Source organism: Astyanax mexicanus, chromosome 11, assembly GCF_023375975.1.
Source record: "Astyanax mexicanus isolate ESR-SI-001 chromosome 11, AstMex3_surface, whole genome shotgun sequence".
Lineage (NCBI taxonomy): Eukaryota > Metazoa > Chordata > Actinopteri > Characiformes > Acestrorhamphidae > Astyanax > Astyanax mexicanus.
Window position 1 is genome coordinate 36,480,986 of NC_064418.1, and position 8,823 is coordinate 36,489,808.

An 8,823-nucleotide genomic window follows, 5' to 3' on the forward strand; every position below is an offset into this window, starting at 1 on the left:
CAGGTGTGTTGAATCAATCTTGTTTCATTATCATATTTACTGAATACAGTGTACTTACCTGCATTTGTCTACACACACACACACACACACACACACACACACACACACACACACACACACACACACACACACACACACACACACACACACACACACACACACACACACACACACACACACACACACACACACACACACACACACACACACACACACACACACACACACACACACACACACACACACACACACACACACACACACACACACACACACACACACACACACACACACACACACACACACACACACACACACACACACACACACACACACACACACACACACACACACACACACACACAAAAAAACAAAAAAACACAAAAATCACACAGATCAACAACACAAGGCTTGTGCTTGGGAGGCTTTTATGTACATGTTTCCCTCCAAAATACCTGGAAGTGACATCACACCACTTCTGGTGTGGTACTATATAAGCCCAGTGCAGGGTATTTTTTTTTTTGTGGTGTAGTCTGTAAGTTAGAGTTGGTTGTTTAAAGTTTTGTATGTATTTGCAAAAATGTTTTAATAGAGGTGTTTCTTGACCAACAACGACCAACAACGACCAACAACGACCAACATTTTTACTGTGTTTTGTTCGGGAGGCAATTGCAGTCCACCATAAAGGTAGAGTATTTTACATGACCAGTTTTATTTTTGTGAACAGTAAAGTTTCTAACTAATATCTTCACTTATTAAAAGAAAATGTGTCTTGTTTTTGGGTGTTACTTATAATGTTTGGGTAATGTAAATTAATTTTTAATAAGTAATTTATGAGGGACTGTTTTTGACCCCCACCCCAAGGTTCTTGTTTAATTGACATTTCTTTTGCTTTACAGACAGTCCATTGACTGCTGCTGTTTAATTTGTAACTGGTTGTTTGACTGCTAGCCTTCTGTTTCATTTTTTTTTTTGCACTTTCTGTATTTCTGGATCTGGCAGGAGCACTTAAGCTATTTAGGGTTGTTTTTGGCACCCACACCCTTAACATTTTGTTTTGATTTTCACTAACTGTTTTAATTTTGTGTTTCACTGTGCTTTGCAGGAGCCTGTGGTGAAGGATGGTGTTCCTTTGTGGTGAGCCCTCTTGGCCTTCCACTACATTTGAAGCCTACCATTCCTTCCTTTATTGCGAGAACTTTGGTTGTATTGTGATCTGAATGTCAAATTTATTTATACTTGTTTTACTTGAAGTGTAAAAACAGATTTTTGCTGTTCGTGTTGTGGAATTTTAATAAATGATCTTTCTTTCAAAATCTCATGGCTCTGTGATTAACTATGGTCTAAAGCATTAGCATTTTTTTGTAATAAATATTTAACACAATATTAAACAAGTATTGTTTTTGGGTGAAAAGCAAGTCACATGCTTTTAACTGTTAAGAACAGTTAAGGCAAGCACAAACTGCCAAAAACCTTTTTAGGTGTGAATTTAGTAGTAGCTGGTTTTATTTATATTTATTTTTAGATTATTTTGTGTGCATGTTGATCCTTTATGTAAATTAATTTGTAAACAAGTTTCCTTAACTTTCTTAATATAAATTGAATAGGTTTAATCATTGGAAACACCTTAGATTTTCTAGTAATTTTAACCTATTTTTTGTAAATTAGGTTAATTTAATAGGGTGCATTTCTTTACGGTGTAAATTTGCAGCTCATTTTGGTTTTGCAGACAGTTAATCTTGGGAAATGTTATTCCTTAACCACATACAAAAACATTAAACAAGAATTGGAAACGGGTGTTAACTATCAAAGCTCCAGCTCACTTTTTTATATAAATACACTTCTGACTTCAGAATGTGGTATACACAAGCTAGCCCACTAAAAGCAAGTTTTTGAAACAAAGGTTTTTTTTCTATGTTAAATGTTCATGCATTTTTTTTTTGTAAATGTGGTTTATCACTATCACAAATGAGTCAAGATGAAAATGTGTTGAAAAATTTTGCTCCCAACACACTTCCCTGTGCTGAATTTCAAAGTGTCATTTTGGGCATCTCCAAGTGTCTCTTTGGACATCTCCAAGTGTCCCTTTGGGCATCTCCAAGTGTCATTTCGGACATCTCCAAGTGTCATTTCGGGCGTCTCCAAGTGTTCCTTTGGGCGTCTCCAAGTGTCACTTTGGGCATCTCCAAGTGTCACTTTGGGCATCTCCAAGTGTCATTTCGGGCGTCTCCAAGTGTTCCTTTGGGCGTCTCCAAGTGTCACTTTGGGCATCTCCAAGTGTCACTTTGGGCATCTCCAAGTGTCACTTTGGGCATCTCCAAGTGTCACTTTGGGCATCTCCAAGTGTCATTTTGGACATCTCCAAGTGTCACTTTGGGCATCTCCAAGTGTCATTTTGGGCATCTCCAAGTGTCATTTTGGGCATCTCCAAGTGTCATTTTGGGCGTCTCCAAGTGTTCCTTTGGGCATCTCCAAGTGTCCTTTTGGGCATCTCCAAGTGTCCCTTTGGGCATCTCCAAGTGTCATTTCGGACATCTCCAAGTGTCATTTCGGGCGTCTCCAAGTGTTCCTTTGGGCATCTCCAAGTGTCATTTTGGGCATCTCCAAGTGTCTCTTTGGGCATCTCCAAGTGTCCCTCTGGGCATCTCCAAGTGTCATTTTGGGCATCTCCAAGTGTCACTTTGGGCATCTCTAAGTGTCACTTTGGGCGTGTCCAAGTGTCATTTTGGGCGTGTCCAAGTGTCATTTTGGGCATCTCCAAGTGTCATTTTGGGCGTCTCCAAGTGTTCCTTTGGGCATCTCCAAGTGTCATTTTGGACATCTCCAAGTGTCACTTTGGGCATCTCCAAGTGTCCTTTTGGGCATCTCCAAGTGTCCCTTTGGGCATCTCCAAATGTCATTTTGGGCATCTCCAAGTGTCATTTTGGGCATCTCCAAGTGTCCCTTTGGGCATCTCCAAGTGTCATTTTGGGCATCTCCAAGTGTCACTTTGGGCATCTCCAAATGTCATTTTGGGCATCTCCAAGTGTCCCTTTGGGCATCTCCAAGTGTTCCTCTGGGCATCTCCAAGTGTCATTTTGGGCGTGTCCAAGTGTCATTTTGGGCATCTCCAAGTGTCATTTTGGGCGTCTCCAAGTGTTCCTTTGGGCATCTCCAAGTGTCATTTTGGGCATCTCCGTGTGTCATTTTGGGTATCTCCAAGTGTCATTTTGGGCATCTAAAAGGGTCCCTTTGGGAATCTTCAAATGTCATTTTGGGTATTTCCAAGTGTCATTTTGGGCATCTAAAAGGGTCTCTTTGGCAATCTCCAAATGTCATTTTGGTTGTCTCATTGGTTGGTCTCATTTGATTGTCTCAAGATGCATTCCTGAGACTGAGTTCCACACAAACCTTTTTTTCTTTATGTATAATGCACCAAAAAATATATGGAATCACTTATACAAGTTTAGCCATTAAAATAAATATTTATTTTACCTCACCAATTTTTTTGTATTGCTGAGCATCAAAAGAGTAACTTAAAAAATAGGCTTAGACTTAGCGTGTTACACAAGTTTTGTTAAGCAGAGGCTTCTTGTTTGTTTTTGAACCACTTGGATGGATAGCTTCATAGCTTCATAGCTTCATAGCTTCATAGCTTCATAGCTTCATAGCTTCATAGCTTCATAGCTTCATAGCTTCATAGCTTCATAGCTTCATAGCTTCATAGCTTCATAGCTTCATAGCTTCTCCAGGTGGAAGACAATGTCCTCTACACCCTGCAGTTGCTGTACCTCCTCTTTATAAAGTCTTAGCCCCTCCCACTAAGACAATCCATCTGAAAAAACTTTAATGAACTAAATTATCTAACATAAACTTGAAGGCTCTAAACCCAAATAGTATAAACACTGAAGCATTGAGCACACACAGTATCATTTGAGAAGCACTTTGAAGCATATGATAAACACTGGAGCCTAAACCGATAAAAATCCTAATAAACATAACCCAGAAACATAAGGCTACACTATTATACCCCTTGCCTTAAACTCGGAATGGTATGTCCCACTCCTAAAGGCGGGAAACTCCCCTATAACTGAGCTGATTGGTACAGCTGCTTCTGTTTGAGAGTGGCTCGAGACTCATGCAAGTAAGTGGTTCAATGCTTAGTTTCCAAGTTGTGAGAGAATAAAAGCAAAGCTTTAAGTAATCTTCTGCAGGGTACTGTGTTTTTATTAACAGAGCAGCTAAAACTGCTTGTAAGACTTTATAGCAGTATGTTTGGTTATCTATTAACAAACCCTGGGTTTACAAACTCAACGTTTTACAGGAACTGTGGAACCTGGACGGAGTAAACTATGGATTAGTTTATTAATAATTAATTAGTCTTATATTATTAATTCATGAAATTACTGTAAGGGAACAGTTATACACCAGCTCCTACTAGTTATCTTGTTTAAAACTTTTAAAAAAATTGCTACACAATGCTCTTGTTGGATTTTACATTTTGCTGTGCCCCATGTGAGTAAATGGAGTCTCAAAACTTTTGGACAGGCACACAGTCTCTTTGTGACTGCCTAATGTTATCTAATCCAAACCTAAAATTATTGTAATGTATATATTTCTGTTTTAAGTGTGTAATGAGGCAATCTATCCTCATATTCTAAAGCTTGTGGAGTTACCAGTGAAAAGGAGGCTCACAAATAGAGCTTCTCATTTTCTTAAGACTGACTGTTTTTTTTTTCTTGTACTAAAGGTTTATAATACAAACGGATTTCGAATATTTTCTGTCACATCTTCCATGTAACCGTGGTTTTACAACGTAAATCTATATACTAACATATCACTGCCATTATAAGAAAAACTAACACGCCTTTTTTGTCAGCGGTTTCTTTAGTTGCACATGGGGAAAACGGGAACTTTTATATAGAAAATCTTATTTGAAATCTCTGTGGAAGGCTATATGAAACAATCGAGAAATCACGCTCCACCTGAGAAACTTTAGTTTAGAGCGCTGGGACACGCGCACTGTTACAACTGAGCCAAGAGAAACGTGTCTAAACTACATGCTAAAGGCTAGGTTAAGTGTAGCAATTTACTTTTAAGAAATTAATGCGTAGTTGATTTGTTTGGTCTTTAGCAGTGAACTAAAAACGAACAGGTTCGTTTAAAAATCACACCAATATCTTACATTTATTCCTTGCAGTTAGACAAATAAATCTAAAATATAATAATACAAATATTTTAACAATTATAGTCGTTAAAGTAGGCAACATTGTGAGCTGCAGTTTAACATGACAGGGTCCAGATCCATTAATCAGATTAATATTGATAATAATCTACACCTGAGATGCGATCACGTGTTTGTTGTTCTCTACAGCTGGTGAGATATTAGTTTGAGCTCTTTCTGCAAGTGGGCGTGGTGAGCTTGTACGTATTCCGTGCGCTCTTTAAACTCGTGCCGTTTGCACATCTCGTGCGATTTTACGCGTTGTGTGCGTTTTTACGCATCTCGTAATGATATCAGCACAAACGTTGATTTTACTGGTACAAACCAGCAAAACCGCAGAACTTACAAATGAGACCATTTGGTTTTGGTTTGGCCACCATTGAGGCTCTGCGTGATGTCACCCAGTATATATTTTTTACCTAATAACTTACACAGCACAAATGCTGAGTTTTCTGCTGCACAAATATGAACAAACGCAACACTGACCATCGGGACCACTTTGGTGCGATTTTGCCAGAGATGAGAGGCTGTGCTACATAACAGGTAAGAAATTAAATGTTACATATCTCAACAACGATATCAGCACAAACGATTATTTTTGCTGCACAAATCAGAACAAACACATTTGTATTCAGTTTCTGATTATATGAGGGGCCAGCTTTACTGAGGTCAAATAAAAATGGTAATTTAGAGCTTTTATTTCCAGAAAATGAGAAATGGCTGAAATAATAAAAAAAGGCGCAGAGCTTTTAGACCTCAAATAACGCAAAGAAAACAGTCATATAAAGTTTTCATAAGAGTTCAGAAATTAATATTTGGTGGAATAACCCTGGTTTTAATCCGTTTTCATGCTTCTTTGCATTTTTCTCCTCCACCAGTCTTACACACTGCTTTTGGATAACTTTATGCCACTCCTGGTGCAAAAATTCAAGCAACTCATCATTAATGGTTGTGATCATCCATCTTCCTCTTGATTAAATTCCAGAGGTTTTCAATTTGGTGAAATCAAAGAAACTCATTTTTTTGTCCAGAGCTGTATTGGTCAGTATTGGTGAGTTATTAGAAAGACAGAAACCATTGTTTCTACATACATCAGTAGCTTTTTCAGTTTATCACAATTTCCTTGGTTCTCCAGTCAACAAGTTTATTCAGTTCAGTATGCATTAGTATTATGCTTTAAGCCACAGTATTAATACATTTAAAAGGGCTAGAGTTACTGCTCTTACCGTTTGCATCTAATATCTCTTAGTGAATACTTGTGAAAGCTTTGGTCCTTTGCTGTTGTTTTTCTATTTTACTTGGATAAAAATCCCTCATACAGTGAGGAACAGCAGCATATTTTTCCAAACTATGCTTTATTAAAACCCTGTTTTCTTTAAGAGGGTATTGTTGCCTTATGTTATTCTATTATCATTGTCAGTGGCATTTTATGGTCTTAAAATTATTGACAATAGTATTGTTTATCGCATTAATTTCTGGGACGATATATCAAAATCTGAACCACCCTTTAAATAGAGCTGTGGAATGGTTTTAAATTCCTTCCTATAATTGCAACATCAATTTTATTGGCCTGAGAGTAAACCCTGTGAAACGCCACAAGATATGCTTATCAACCAGTCACCAAGTTTCTATTTTTTCAATTTAGTATCTCTCTCTCTCTCTCTCTCTCTCTCTCTCTCTCTCTCTCTCTCTCTCTCTCTCTCTCTCTCTCTCTCTCTCTCTCTCTCTCTCTCACAAAGTGGGGAAGTTAAAATAGTCTTGTTAACCTTTTGCAAGTACTGGAATTTACCATGGTATACATAGGCATAAGTAACAACCTTAGAAAAACACAGATAGATTTTTATTACTTATTATTTAAATGATTATTTTAAGCAAATGATAATGGAAATCAAACACAACTTAAACAGCAGAATATTAGTCAAAATGTTGATAACACTTCTTGCCACTGAAACTTGTTAAAGTCCTTGTTATGGTAAAGTTCATCACTCACTTAGAAAGTAAGGTCTAGGTGGGCCCACTGGGTGGTCTGTCAAAAATAGAATGGGGAAAAATAGACAAGAAGAACGTAGATAGAAGCAGTGTGTGAAGCAGTGTGTGTGTGTTTGTGGAGGTATTGGTATTTATGTGTATTTGGAAACTACTGAGAGAAATGTGTTATCATCTCAGGCTCACAATAGCCCTGTTTCTATGACAGGACAGTTACAGATGTGTGTGTGTGATCTTCTCTTAGCTGTGTGTGTGTGTGGTAACGGGTGCCTGTCTGTCAGCCGGTCATTATGAGAGCTTTTGTCCAGCAGAGCGCACGAGCGCTGTCCATCACGCAGCTCATTTCGTGCCTTCTTTGTTGTGCGCGCTCATGCTTATTGCCATGCCCAGTGGGGACGCGTGCAGTCGCGCTCATTTGGCCCCATTGTGATCCATCTGAACCAGGGAAATGCAGTTTAAGGAAGAAGGGAAGGGCAGAAGAATATGAGGTGAAAATCAATCTACCCCTCACGGAGTCCGTTTGGAAAGGTGTTTTCGGCGCGAGACACAAAAGCGGATTGGATCTAAATCTGACTCTTCTTTCCGGAATCATTTCTCTCTGACTCGCTTATAGCGGGCTTTATCCTCCAGCTCTCACAACAGTTTAGCTCTGAGAGGGGGGTAGGGGGGGTTGTGGAAGAGTGTGGCTGCTTCTATCCTTCATTCAGGTGATGCTTTTAAGAGAACACCTAAACACCTGTTGCTCAGCCACCTGACAAAATGCATGCTAGGAGAGGAACTTTACTGCCGTAAACACAAACATGCATTTGTGGACAAGCTGACAGATATAGAACTGGCATGTGAAGTGATACAATCGTGTGAAATGCACTAGGCCTGTCTCGATAATTACTTATTCGACTTATCGTAAAATAAATGAACAAGACCTTAATAATATTTGATAATGGTAATATTGTCAATTTTGTTTATTTGTATTTTTGTTTACATTTGTAACAGTGAACACTATTTAAGCCAGTCATGCTTTAATGATCAATGCTTCAATAACTGCGAGTCCATACACACAGTGTGAAAAAGTTTCCCAAACTAATTGAAATGCTGTTGTCTTTAAAAGGGTGTAATTGATTTGTTATCCTATTCAATTATCATTATCTCAGGGGCATGTAATGGTCTTTAAATGACATGGACAGTAATATTGTTTATCGCAATAATTTCTATTTTAAAAATCACTTTACATATAAACATGTCAATCTATTTCCAGTGTACATCGTTGTGTCTGCCTCTGCAATAGGGTTGGTATAGTGCTTTATATAGTGCAGTTACAGCACTCCAGACTTAAGTGGCGATGAGATTCCATTCTCCCTATTACGGTCAGTTTACCATCAAAATAATAAATACTCCTGAAGTTTTTGTTTTAAAGCAAAAATCCATTCGTTTTTATTTTGTGAGAATGTGAAAATGCACAGAACATGTGTAACCTAGATATATGTACATAAAGGTCACTGTAAATAAAATAATTAAGCAATAATACACAAGAGAAAGTGCTATGTGTAGATTACACGCTATAACACGAACCTCAAGTGTATTATTGCGATTATACCACAGTTCCATCATCGCTGTTTATTAAAAGATTTTGTGTT

General features: G+C 38.1%; 1 long non-coding RNA gene across 1 annotated transcript; it reads left to right on the plus strand.

Annotated features, from left to right (window-relative positions):
- Positions 1–410: 410 nt before the first annotated feature.
- LOC125805032 (uncharacterized) lies at positions 411–1,315 on the plus strand. Its single transcript, XR_007441308.1, has 2 exons — positions 411–687; positions 1,106–1,315. It is a non-coding gene; the product is annotated as an uncharacterized LOC125805032 (long non-coding RNA).
- The last annotated feature ends 7,508 nt before the right edge of the window (positions 1,316–8,823 follow it).